Here is a 15,450-nt window from a genome sequence, read left to right on the forward strand (position 1 = left end):
GGTGTTGGACACCATTCAGGGGGGGGGGGAAGTGGAGGCCATGAGACCGGATAACCGCAAGCGAGAGCAGGTGATTGGGCAGGTATCAGAGTTCATTGCCGATAGCCGGGGGCTTATGACCTTCCAGGGTCGGATTTGGGTGCCATTTAAGGGTGGGGAACATGCTATTTTGATGGAGGAGGCACACAGGTCGAGGTTTTCGATCCATCCCGGGGCCACTAAGATGTATTTGGATCTGAAAAGAGATTATTGGTGGCCCTGTATGAAGAGGGATGTGGCTTGGTTTGTAGAGAGGTGCTTGACCTGTTGTAGGGTTAAGACGAAGCACCAGTGTCCGCATGGCAAGTTGCAGCCACTTGAGGTTCCCCGGTGGAAGTGGGAACAGATTTCCATGGATTTTATCACCAAATTTCCGAGGACTGCGAGAGGTGTCGATGCAATTTGGGTGATCGTCGACCGGCTGACGAAGAGTGCTCATTTTCTTGCTATCAGTGAGAGCTCTTCTGCAGAGAGGCTGGTAGAAGTGTATGTGAGAGAGGTGGTATCACGGCATGGTGTGCCGATCTCGATTGTGTTGGATCGAGATGTGCGTTTCACTTCCAGGTTCTGGAAGAAGTTCGATGAGGCGCTGGGTGCTAGGCTGCATTTTAGTACCGCTTACCACCCACAGACGGACGGACAGAGTGAGCGGACGATTCAGCCGCTCGAGGACATGCTTCGGGCATGTGTGCTGGACTTTGGAGGAAGTTGGGACACATATCTGCCTTTGGCTGAGTTTTCTTATAACAACAGTCACCATTCGAGCATCGGTATGCCTCCCTTTGAGTTATTGTATGGGAGGAGGTGTCGGACTTTCATTTGTTGGGGAGAGGTAGGGCAGCGAGTGATGGGCAGCACGGAGATAGTGCATCAGACAACAGAGCAGATACAGCAGGTTAGACAGAGATTGCTGACGGCCCAGAGTCTCTAGAAGAGTTACGCGGATAGGCGTCGATCCGATCTCGAGTTCCAGGTTGGAGAATTTGTACTCCTGAAAGTGTCTCCTTGGAAAGGAGTGATCCGATTCAAGAAAAGGGGAAAGTTGGGGCCCCGATATATTGGACCATTTACGGTTATTGTGAGGGTGGGCAGGGTAGCATATCGATTGGAGCTACCTACGGAGTTGAGCCGGATTAATGATACCTTCCACGTGTCTCAGCTGAGGAAGTGCATAGCTGAAGAGTCGGCAGTGGTACCATTGGAGGATATCTAGGTGGATACAGGTCTTAATTATGTTGAGAGACCGATCGCGATCTTGGACTGAAAGGTCAAGATTCTAAGGAACAAGGAGGTGTCACTGGTTCAGGACCAGTGGCAGCACCGGAAGGGGTCCGAGCTGACTTGGGAGCTGGAGATAGACATGCGGGAGCAGCATCCGAAGTTGTTTTCGGCATGAGACTTCGAGGGCGAAGTCTGTTTCTATTGGGGGAGAATTGTAACATCCCGAAATCCAGGTAAATCTATTATATCCTTCCATTTTGTCAAGTTGTCAAAAGTGGTCCTTTGTAAGAGTTCTTGTAGCAAATGAGTACATTGGGCGTACTGGGGAGTACGTTGCGTGTACTCATGCACTTAATTCGGACGCGGACTCACCTGGGCACGCTGGGCATACCCAGGGTCACATTGGGTGTAATGGGTCCAGATGCAAACCCTAATATTTGACTTGTGCCTTATATAATCGATGCTAAGGCTCATTTCTCAACCTCCATATCAGTGAGTAAAACCCTAAGAGAGCCTCCCAATCGTCCTTAGCTTGAGAGTGAGTGTCTTGGAGCTAAAAGTGCCTTGGTGTGTTAGTGAAGAAGAAGGAGAGGAGCTTGTGGAGGCTAGAGCTTGAAGTGTAAGTTTGGATCTAAGATCTACAAAGGAAGGAGCTGCATTTGGAGGTATAAAGTTCAAAACTTTCCTCTTCATTTTGGTTTGATGTTTCATGGACCATTTTAGGGTTAAAAGTCCCAAAGGTGGAGACTTTATGAGTGTAATGTGCTCCATGGACCTAGATCTGTCCCATTTCAGTGGTATTTATGTTATAAATCCATAAAGTTACCATCTTGGGCGTGGAAATGAGGTTGTGCATGAGTATTGAGCTTTCTAGTGTTCGGAAATGAAGTATTATGGTTGTTAGTGACTTGTCCAGCCATGCAAAGGCTTAAAGTCACCGACTTTATGGATAAAGACGGTTATAAATGGTCAGATCTAGAAGTTGGACGTGGGTCTTAACGGATTAAGACCCTAAAATTCTTAGAGTCTGAAACTGGGAGTTACGCTGGGCGTAATCCCAGTACGCGCGGCGTAAGGGGTCACGCACCCCGCTTTCTGTGAAGACACCGGGTACGCCCAGCGTACATGTGTGGTACGCACATCGTAACCTAGAGAGTTGACTTTTGTTGACTTTTAGGGTTTGGTGAACTTTAGGGTCTTTGAGCCATGAGAGGGGTAAAATGGTCTTTTACCCTTCTGAGAGTACTAAGAGGAGGGATAGATCCTTGAGATATGTATTGATTTAGAGTGTTTATTTCATATGATTAGGCGGAGGCTAGATCGGATTTTACAGAGTTCGAGATTTTACCGAGTTACCCGAGGTGAGTCTTCTCACTATACTTTACTTAGAGTGGTAATTAGAGTTAAGTGACAGATTATTTTGTATGCTTTTGCATGATGTGATTTCTATGTGATTTATGCTATGTATATGCCAGAGTTTTCAGAGTTAGGACCGTAAGGTCCATAGAGTTAGGGCCAGAGGGCCCATAGAGTTATGGGACTGGAGGGTCCCACTGAGACACATTGACTAGAGGGTCAAACAGAGTTATAGCCTCGAGTGGCTAATATGTATTGTGTGTGGTATTTTTGGGAACTCACTAAGCATTTATGCTTACAGGGTTGTGTTATGTATTTCAGGTACCAGTGAGGATCGCGGGAAGGCGCCGGCTTGATCAGTACATACACGAGGAGTTTTTATATTTTGATCTTGGGATGTGATGTTATGTTTTGACTATGTGATACAATGGTGTTTTTATAACAATTATGAAAGAAAATGTGTTTTATAAAATGTGAAAAATTATTCTACAAATTTGGGTGTTACAGAAACGTACCAGTGCCACTGTGGGGTCGGCAACCACTTCCTCGTGGCTTATAGCCAGAACCCTTCCTACTCCATCGACATTCCCTGCCTTAGGGCAGTTCCTCTTGTAGTGGCCCGCCTCGCCACAACTGTAACAAGCTTGGCCCACTCCTGCGTCGGGGACTTGGTTGATTGGCCTCGCCGGAGCTTTGCATAAACAGGCTGTGTGCCCCTTCCTGTTGCAGTTTGAAAACTGCATTTCCTGGTAGGAACCGATGTGGTGGAAGTTGCATTTGTTGCACTTGGGCAAACTTCCAGCGTACTGCTTTACCGGAGCAACAGCGGCAAGTGCTATCGCAGCATGAACTGCCACGGCCTGCTGCTTTTTGGCAGCCTTGTTCTTTTTTTTCATCCTTGAATTTCCGATTGGAATCAGCAGTTTTGGAGGGTTCTGATATGGCTAGGGTCGTTTTTGTTTATGGGGTACGAACCCCATGGTCAATGAGTCTCTGTGCTAACCTCTTGGGACTATCGAATGTAGTGGGGTTTGAAGCTAAAACATTCCCCTGAAATGGAGGCACCAGCCCCCAGATGTACCTCTCTATTTTCTTTCCCTCTGTATGAACCATATTGGGACAGAGGGCCACTAGCTCGCAGAATCTGGCGGTATAGGTGACTATGTCGGAGCCTTTCATGGTTAGGCTCCACAGTTCCTACTCTAGTTTCTGGATTTCACCCCTCGGACAGTATTCTTCGATCATCAGCTCTCTCAGAGCTTCCCAACCCATGGCATTTTCCAGTATTAGAGATAGTGACTTGACATGGCTATTCCACCACGTCAGGGCTTTTGCCTCGAAGGTGCATCCAGCAAATTTGACTTTGCTTCCTTCCGGGCATGAGCAGATCTCGAAGATCGACTCTGTCTTTTCGAACCATTACGAGAGGGCAATGACCCCGTCAGTCCCTTTAAAGGACAGTGGCTTGCAGTTGGTGAAGTCCTTATAGGAGCACTCTCTCAAGCGCACATGGATTTCACCATGAGTATACTGGACCGGTGTTCCTCCTCCAGTGGAACCGGAAGAATGATATTGAGCCATGGTTGTTGCCACAGCCGCAGCTACTGCAACATTTAGTGTTGCCATATCAATTTGAGGAGTAAGTGGTGTTGCAGTTGCTGGAGGATTGCGTCTCGTTGATCGACGTGGAGGCATCTTTTAGCTATAAGTTTACAAAGATGACAATATGGGTAAGAATAGAGGAATTGATGAGAGTGACTCATGGATTAACTCTTTGTAGTCCAACAACACATTTGAATAGTATGATTGAATGTAGATCTAGTACTAGTAGATGATAGCATATGGATATTAATTTCCATGAGATTAGATATCTATCAAATATACTGGAATTACAGATGTAACAAGTTCGGGAAAATGACCTAGAAGTAGGCCTTACATCAACCAAGATGGGAAAATTTTGATAGAACTACGACCTGATCAAGACCTAACAGGTCCAAGTTTTAAAAAAGATAGGACATTAGACTAGAGTTTTACATAACTAAGTTATATCCAAAAGAGAATATTGGGTAGGCTCTATCTACGACGAGAGCTACTAGAGTGAGTCCTTGATTCTGATAGACGACGCTCCATGTCTCTCATGCGCCTTTCTATCATTGCCTGTCGAGCTCGAAGTTCCCTAACTTCAACTCGGGTTTTGGTAAGTTCTCTCTTTAGGGCTGCATTATGGACCTGAGTCCTTTCATGAGCATACTCCAGCTGACGAATGCAGATCGTGTTAACGCCAGAGTTGGCGTCAATCTCCACGACTCGGTCGATAGTTGCTCGTCCTTTCTCGGTGTTCCGAGAAATCCTACGAACGATGATGGGTAGGACCCGATTAGTTGAACCTCCTTCATTTAGGTTGTAAAAGCTTCTATCTCCATTGTAGGGAATGGTTTGACCTTGTTCCTGACTCCATCTGTTCAAGTTTGTGGCCCATAGGGGTGTGAGTCCTTGAAATGTTGGACGAGGGTTCGGGTTTGGAGCTACTAGGGGTAGGTTGTTGACTTTTGGCTCTGATTCAGAAGCATCAGAGAAGCCTTCCGCGAGGTGATCATCCAAGGGGATTGGATAATCATCTTCTGGCTCTTCTCCCAGCCATCCTGCATTGTCGTTGTTGGGATAGTAAGGGTCTCCGGGGATATGGAATCCAGCCATGATATCTACGCGAGAAAAGGGGTATAAGATATAACTAAATAGACGCACTAATTAGATAATTATAAGATGATCTTTATCAGTTACTTCAATACATGTTTAGTGCATACCGGTTACATGTACTCAAAACACGATAGACCTTCGAATATGTGACCCTAACTCTAAGCCACAACCAAACAAGGAGCAGGAAGTAAAGCAAAGATAACAGATTCTAAGCCTATGACACCCTAGTTACATATAATCTTAGCGTATCCACTTAGAACTTATTGACCTACTAATAAAGATCTTTAATTCTCAGATACGTAATTATAGTAACACAAAATACTCCTATAGTATTTTAAGTTTATGTTTTGTTCTATTGTTTTCGTTGTAGTAGTGTTGGTAAGTTTTTTGACTTGTTGCAACCTCACAACCACCCTTAGGAACATGCTAGTCACTCCTCATATAATAGTTGATCAGGCTATATCTTCCCAGGGTTGACCATATGTCTCTAAGTCTAATTGTGTTGCCCAACAATCGTAATACTTCTGTTCTTTCTTAGTGTCACTGATTTTAGTATGAATGCAAGTATGTATACTTGGTTAAATATTTTATTATTTAAAAGCATAAACTCTTGGTCAGAGTATTTTAATCCTGTTGTGTTTATAGTTTATATATCTTTTATGGGTTGATATACTCGATTCACTATAAACAATGCTCTGATACCAATATGTCACACCCCAAAATCGGAACGGCGGAAACGTTCAGGGTTGGAGGACGTCATGTTCAGTATCACAACAATGCATAGTAGTAAACAAGCAACGACGTCATCCATTGCATTAATAGTATAATTTAATACAAGTGTGTTCTATTAAGTTTAATAGACACCAAAAGTAAATCAAAATATGAGATGAGTCCTGAATGTGCTCCATCTTCTCAAAAGCCTGGCATCAGTACCTGTCTACTGATGACCTGAGAATACAAGTTATTTTGAAAGAGTTGATCAGCTTTAAATCTGGTGAGATCATAAGTATTTTAGTGTCATTGTTTCTATGAAAGTGTTTGTATGCACTTGATTTATAAGTTTGTAAATGTTTGAACTCTCCTAGAAAACCCTATGTTTTCTACTAAAAGTAGCCTTCTACTAAGGCATCAACTCACCTGTAGTGAGTGGTTTGGATGAACAAATGGTATAGGATGGTAAGTGTCAAGTGAAGACTTGAGCACACACAGATCCTATTTATCATATAATAACACATATATGTATCCAATTAGTCACTTAACAACTAATTAACCAAGTTAAGACACCGTAGGACATGGAAAACACTTTGATTCAAGTGCTAGAAGTACCAAGGTTTGCATCTAAGGGTTATATAGCCACTTAAGGGAGTTTTCGGTCTAAGTGGTATGTTTCTTGTGGTTTTCGATCCAAGAGGTTTTTGGTCCAAATGGTTGGTCAAAAACTCATGATCTTTGATGCATAAGGTGATTTCCAAGGGCTTTCAACAATTAATGAAGTGTTCTACACTCAATACTAAGTATTAGGAAAGGCTTAAAGTCATTTTTCTCTGTTCATAAGGGTTTTCGGTCTAAGGAGATGCACTAGACCGAAAACACCTTTGTTCTTGGATAAATGGATGTTTTTAAGGCCCTAAATCAAGTATCCTTACTAGATAACAAGTATAGGAGATAGATACTTACAATATGGAAGCAAATGAGGGTGTTTTCAGCCCAAAACACTAGTGTGTGTTCTTGGTGAAATGAAGAACACTTGAAGATCTAAGAAAATGGAATGATTTCATGGATGAAATCATGTAAGATCACTAGATAATGGAAGAGATCAACTAAACAAGGAAGGAAACACTTACAATCTTGAAGATCTTGACAAAAATTCGGATGAAACTTGAGAGAGAATTGTTCTTGACTTGGAAATGGAAAAAGAATGGTAAAAATGACTAAGTGTCATTTATATACCCTTTAGGGTTTTCGGTCCAAACACTATTTGGGCCGAAAACTCCTAACTCTTGGAGTTTTGTGACTTAAATGTTGTACAATTAATCCTAAAGTATACTTCCGCTAATTATCTCTTGAAGTACTAGGCTTTAGAACACTCAAACTGACTCCAAAAAGCTTAAAAATTAGTAGAATTAAATTTGACTTCTATTGAAGTGAATGGTTGTACAAGATAGAAATTTCGGGTTGTCACAATATCATACCTCGTCGTTATCCTGACCAACTTTCAAACACAACATCATACATAGTCTTTATGCTGATCAACTTTATAGGATAATATCATACCTAGTTGTTACTCTGGCAAACTTTCAAACACGGCATCATACCTAGTCGTTATGCTGATCAACTTTATATGATAATATCGTACCTAGTCGTTATCTTGACCAATTTAAAAACACAACATCGTACCTAGTCGTTATTTCGATCAACTTCATAGGATCATATCGAACCCATTCATTATGCTCACTAGGAAAGTAGTATACCTAATCGTTACACTGGCTAAACTTTTGGATAGCATTGTACCTTGTTGTTACTATGCTCGAATATCGCACCAAAATAAACTATACCAACTTCATTATATATATATATATATATATATATATATATATATATATATAGAGAGAGAGAGAGAGAGAGAGAGAGATTAAACACAACAGGAATGACACATGAAAAGAAAGGGCACAATACTGATGCACATAAAACAGCCACGATACTGGTTATACGAAAACCGAATAAGCTAAACTAACTCATATATATATATATATATATATATATATATATATATATATATATATATATATATATATATATATATATATATATATATATATTAAATACAAATAAAGATAACAACGGAAAGTAAGATACACGATATATATATATATATATATATATATATATATATATATATATATATATATATATATATATATATATATGTATATATATATATATATATATATATATATATATATATATCAAGGTTGTAAAAAACGTTCGACGTTAGCTGGTCAGTAGACTGGGGTCAATGGATTAATCGGCTAGGCGGAGATTTATCGGGGGATTAATCGAGGACCATTAATTGCTAATTTGTTGAATTTTAAAAAATTAAATATTAGTACTATGATATCAAAGTTCGTAAATACCACTAATATGATAACAAATGGGTAATACGATCAATACAATACTAATTACGCCTCAAATAGTTTCCATTGAAATAAAACTTCTTCAAAATGTTTAAATTTATCGTTTTATAATGTTTCCCTCATTATGTATGCAGGGATTAGTCGTTAGGCGCCCTAATCGGTTGAGTAGCACCAAGGGATTAATCAGATATTAATCAGGACCTAGTTGGGATTTTTACAACAATGATATATATATATATATATATATATATATATATATATATATATATATATATATATATATATATATATATATATATATATATATATATATCGTGAGAGGCATCAGACTCGGCCGTTAGATATTGGAGGCCCTGTGCAAAAATTAAATTAAGGCCCCATACCTTTTTTGTAAAATATTATTAAGGAAATTTTTTAACGCTAAAGACAAAAAGAGTCCACTATTTTATCAAACAAAATTTATATTGTTTATAATATAAATGAGATTTGTAACATGCAATTTTATTTTAATTAACTTATTATTATTATTTTTATTCTAACTTTTTTTAGTAATATAATACTAACAAAAATTTTCAATCGGAGGCCCCTTACGATTGGAGGCCTGGTGCGATTGCACATTCGCACCACCCCAAGGCCGCCACTGAGAGGCATTAGTTAGATCTGAGAATCGAATATGAGGAACTCATTTTAACTTTTTCCACCAGCATTAAATTTATAAGTAGTACATACATTTTTATGTAATAAATACTGCGAACTTTCGAAATGTGGAACGTCTTAAGCATACAGTGATATAGGTGGAAAAATGAATAGTTGTAGGATAGAACGTTGTCCTATTAACCCACCTCCAGTAAACTGTTATAAGATAATATCATATTAACCTACCGTCTGAGATAGAAGAAGCAAGATACAAACATATAATAAGAAACACATAATATACTATATTTGATAAGGAGATCCCTAAAGAGACTAAGAGAGTAGTAGTATACAATAAATATCAGATAAAGTATGAAAACCATAATACCTACAAACAGTAAAATCTTACCCTAAAACCATGTAGGCCGAAATACTTTTATAATCACATATAGTTACATGTAAAAATTATTTTCAAACTATAAAACTTGTGAACTCACCAACACTACGTTGACCCTTTCAAAATGACTTGTATTCCTAGGAACCGTGAGATAGAAGACTGCACGACCTGGAGCAGCCGTTAATCAATGGAGCTACTGGAAGCTTAGTATCAGTTAGTGTTATGCCTAACTGTAGAGGCACCCTTTTGTGTTAGAGATTTCAATAAAACATATTGTGATGTAACATTTTACACACAATGGAAGTGATATTTATGTTACATCTTGTGTTGTATTGTTCAGTTTATGTTCAATATATGTGATCCAACCTTCTAATGTTGCACAGCTCGGCGATTCCGCTACCGGTTGAGGGTGTGACAGATTAGTATCAGAGCTATTGACTATAGTGAACTAGCACTGTAGCCTAGGGACTTAAACATAGATTAGAATTGTCGTCAAACCTACAAATAAAAGTATTATTCTTAGTTACACTACTGATAGACTACTTACGGGAGAGGTGTCTAGATTTAACTTGTCGCTTGGGTTGTTGGATTTCAGAACAACTATATGCTAAAGTAGTCATTCCCTCCGAAACTTCATGACTAAATAATCTTTACTTGATAGTCTTGAAGTACAAAACAAGAATTAAAAAAACACACTTCTGATATAGAGTTATATATATATATATATATATATATATATATATATATATATATACACATATATAAAGTCAGTCCCTCGATGAGAAAACACCTTTATCATATAATGAAATCTATAGAAACCCAAACTCAAGAGTTTAGGTCAAATATGATATCTATGATTGGAACAATATATGGATCGAACCACAACTAGGCACAACATGTACACCTGTGTTTAATTATGGTTAGACCGATATACAACTAATCCTGGATGTTGTAATTGATAGACTAAACCCTCAAGAATCCCATAGAATTTAGAACCCAATGATTCAGACCATTACTATCTAAAAAAGAGAGCACGATCATCGCGCGAGAATGGCAGATCTTGGAAACAGGGTAACAAAACCATTTCCTGAGAAAGATCACGTTGAGACACTCTATATTAAAACCATGGATATCCATTTTCATGAGGTCTCCACAACCTTATTTTCTTTAACTCCCAAACGAGGAACCCCACAAGGAGAACGATCAACTCAAGAACTAGTTTAGTTGTCATAAGAATCCCATGAGGACCCTTCAGAGCCCTCTAAGGAAGACGATTGTGCAGAGGAGGAAACAAATCCCACTAAGGAAGAAGATGATTTCTTGCAGTATGAGAATAAGAAAGATGAAACTGATAAAAAGCAAACTAAGGAAGGAGACCAAGTGTTAAGAAGGGACCAGAAAAGCTAGAGTTCGTCACTAAGGAATAAGCTCCACTATTAATCAAAACATTTCAACTTTTTCGGAAGATCCTCGCATAAAAAATTGCTATGAAGAGACGTGGATCAGACACCTTCCCACTTTAAGGTCAGAAATCACCATAGGCTTCAAAAATTAACCTTTCCCTCGAAACATCATCTAAATCCCTCTATACATATCCTAGCCACTGGTAACACACATCATGCCAATCATACTCACATCATCAATGATGTGTTTCGGATCATCAAAGGAAAACCATAGATCTATCTAAATATAGTCCAAAGATGAGAAGAGGGTAAAAGTCTATGATGAAGAAGATTAAGACCGGATGCGGAAAATGCGGAGAAAAGATCAATCACCACCAAAGCTAGAGCCTATACGACAAGGAAAGGAGCCACTCCGCTCAAAACACAACTTTGTAACCTTATATCAGTAACAATTACCTTTTTAAGATATGATAGACTTACCCAGTCAAAGTTATGCCCTATGATCCTTGGATTACGGGTACAATACGAAGTCAGGTTATACGAGAGTATAGTATCCTCGCCATCTAGTTGGATAGGGCCTTTGGGCATATTAAAGCTTTCCACCCAAAAATTTCACGTTATCCGTAAACTTTTTAGTAAGAATTCATGTACTAACTCATTCTCATAACCATCGATATCTACGACATCAAAAACTATCACCCTCTCTTGTACTGACAAACCATAGGATGGAAACTTGTTGCCAACTCAAAGCAATCTAGAACCCCAATCAGACTCAGATCACACATTCATGGACATAGCAGCCATTGAGACAATGATAGCCTAACACACCTCGAACGCAATAGATATCTTTGAAGCTAATAGGAATATCAAGTCGAGTCGTAATGGAGGAGCAGACAATGATAGTTCTCTAGGGAATAACAGAGGTCATCCAAGGGCATGTACTATAAGGTATTTATGAACTACAAACCCAAATCCTTATATGGAAATGAATGAGTAGTTATACTCACTCACTGGATTGAGAAGATGGAGTAATCGTTTGAGATCAACTTTTGTGCTGAAAACACCAAGGTTAGATTTGTTATCTACACCTTCGTAGATACAACATTAGCATTGTGGAACAACCAAGCCAAAACCATGGATATTAATGCAACTAATTCCATATCTTGGGATGAATTAAAACAACTACTGATTGAGGAGTATTGCCCCTTAAAAAGATTCAAAATATAGAGCAAGTATTTTGGAATCTCACCATGAAAGATGCAGATATTGCAACTTATACCAACCGCTCGAATGATCTCGCCACTTTCTACCCCAACCTTGTCACCGCATAGTACAAAATTTTTTAAAGGTCCATATGGGGTTTGGTTAAGACTGTTTAAGGACTGATCGCTGCTTTAAGGCTAACTACATACGATAGTGCCAAAAGATTGGCATTTAACCTGACTAATCAGAAAATTTTCCAAGGCACTATGGTCCAGAAGGTTGACATTCCCAAGTATGAGAGCAGTAAGAGAAAATCTAATGGTGATTTAGAGCAACCAATATGGAAGAAATGAGACTTGGGGTAGGTTTACGCTGCCAACACCACATCTACCACTCCACCAAGACAATACGTTGGAGATCTAACACCAGGAAATAAGTGACAGTACCACCATTAAGGAGAATGTAGAGAACTAGTCTGTAAGAACTGTGGTAAGAAGGGACACATCGCTAAGTCCTGTAGAAGCCCGACATATGCCACACACCAAAATACTAGAGATGGTGGTAAACACAAATGTTATTAATGTAAATAAGTTGGCCACATCAAGAGAGACTGTCCGAGGAGGACAAACTACGGAGGTAATGCTCAAGGAAGATCATTTTACATTAGAACAAGAGATTCTACACTAGAAAATGGTATATCCTTACTAAACAACTTGTGTGCAAACTATATGCAGATAGGCTTTATAACTACTAGTCTTAAGTGCTCGTTAAGACATAAAACTGATATAAACTAAACCTTAGGAAGTCGGTTCAATTTATAGGAGTAAGTTGTACCAATATTCACTACTACCTAAGAGTATGCTTAAAAAAAACATGTTTCCTTAACATTCTCCAAAATAGTGCCTACGCATCAGGCACTACAAGTTGAATTTCGAGGACGGAGTTCCTTTATCGGGGGCAGAATGTGACATTTCCAATAATTGTCACCGATCATTAACGTGACAAAACATAATAGACTAAATATTAGTCAACCCATGATGAAAATATAAGAATTTGCATCCCTTTATTAGCCAAATCGTCCATAAACTAAAAATAAGGTGCATATAAGGTCGTGTCAGCATATGTAGATAATTACAAATTCTGAAAGTACACGTCATTCGAATCACAAAAATAAAAATTTCGTAAAAATCTGATTCCTCGTGAATAAGTTATTATTTGTACAAAATATAAAAATCTATCGCACACAAAAAGTTATAACATCAAAAAGTTACGAAGAGAACAACTGACTTTTGGCTAAAGTCACCAAAAGGAGAATCGACGTACTCCTCGACATAAAACCGACGAAACAAAGAATGCCAAAAAATGGAATCCATATGAGAGAGATATGATTTCCGTAAAATCATGTAAAACCTATAAAAATAAGTGCTAAAATAAAGTCAAAATTAGCAAACTCTACCTAAAGGAAAGTTGTAGTATGCGTAGACAGCTACGTGTGGATATAAATAACGTAAAAAACGGAGCTCGTATGAAGAAGTTATGCAATTTATAAAAATCAGTATTTCCAGCATGCGCATGGGCGCGCGGCGCGCGACACACAAGGTTTCTAGAAGGGGGCATCATGGATCGGGGAAAGCAAGACACGTGTTACACAACCATTGGGGCCACGTCAGCAAGGCATGACGCCCCTATTGAACAATTTCCCTATAAAATCCCAACGAAGCACAACCGTTTCGCACACCTTCCTTCTTCACTTCCTTTCGATTTTTTGAGAAAGTTTTCCCACTTTTGAGACAAGAAAGTCTCAAGTAGACAGGGGAAATCTATCGGAGCAAAAATCACACTTCAAGGGTGAGTTCACGGCTGACGACTTTTCAAATGCTTTACGAGGGGAATATATGTTATAATACTCATTGTTTTTATAGATATTACTAATTGTATAGTACCAGTGATATAATTATGCCTAAAATGTTAGGATAATATTATACCTAGTATATACCCTACCCAACTTCATAGGATAATATCGTACCTAGTCGTTATCCTAACCAAAACATAACTTCGCACCTAGTCGTTATGCTGATCAACTTTACATGATAATATCATACCTACTGGTTATCCTGTCCAGCTTTCAAATACAACATCATACCTAGTCGTTATGATGATCAACTTTATAGGATAATATCGTACCTAGTCATTATCCTCACCAACTTTCAAACACAACATCATACCTAATCGTTAAGCTGATCAACGTCATCGTTTAATTTTGTACATAGTCATTATGCTCATTAGGAAAGTAGTATACCAAATCATCACCCTGGTCAAACTTTTTAATAACATTGTACCTAGTTGCTAATATGCCCGAATATCCTACCAACACAAACTATACCAACTTAATTATATATAGGATGATATATATATATATATATATATATATATATATATATATATATATTGATTAAGCACAACAGAAACGAAACAAGAAAAGCAAAGCCACGATATGACTATATGAAAACATAATAAGCTAAACTAACTCAAATACATATATATGATAATATATATTAAATACAAGTAAAGATAAGAATGAAAAGTAAGATACACGATATGACGACAACAAATTAAGACTAAAATAAACAAGTGTTAAATGAGACACTTCACTCTTCTTAAAAAGCTAATTAGATTTTAGTTATACCTCAAGCTATAATCATGGATCATTACAGCAAAGTATCTTGTGGGGCATTAGTTAGATCTGAGAATCGATTATGACAAATTCATTGTAACTTTGTCCATCAACCTTAATTTGATAAGCAATACATAATTTTTTATGTAATAACGCAGGAAAAAGTACCTATTTATTTTTAAATTTATAACCTAACATATCTATGCACTTATTTGTAGTGTACCTAGTCAGTTTATAGTATAGCTCAGGTAAGTCGGGTGCCGATCACAGAGAACGGAATTCAATTAATTAAATTAACTACTTCTAATTAGAGTATTAAACAAACTAGGATTGGGGGGTTTATTCTGATTTTTCAAGATCAAATAAACTTAATATCAACTAGCAAACAAGCAAGCAACAAAAACAAAGTAACTTCAAGAATTAAAAGAATACTTCTGTCTAGATCTGATTTCACTTTCTCCTTTGGTTGATTTCTTACAGATAGATTATATTGATTATCAATTATCTAGTTATTATGATCAAATATCTAGGACTACCAATTTATGAATGAAAAAGCAATGACCATGCACAAGTTAAACACCAAATTGATAATAGAACAATTAGACTATAAAAGATATGAGTTATTGTAACACTCATAAACATCATGATAAATGTAAACTTTTTAAAACCAACTATTTCCACAAATTGTTACAA

The sequence above is a fragment of the Lactuca sativa genome, chromosome 8 (genome assembly GCF_002870075.4).
Source record: "Lactuca sativa cultivar Salinas chromosome 8, Lsat_Salinas_v11, whole genome shotgun sequence".
Taxonomy (NCBI): Eukaryota; Viridiplantae; Streptophyta; class Magnoliopsida; order Asterales; family Asteraceae; genus Lactuca; species Lactuca sativa.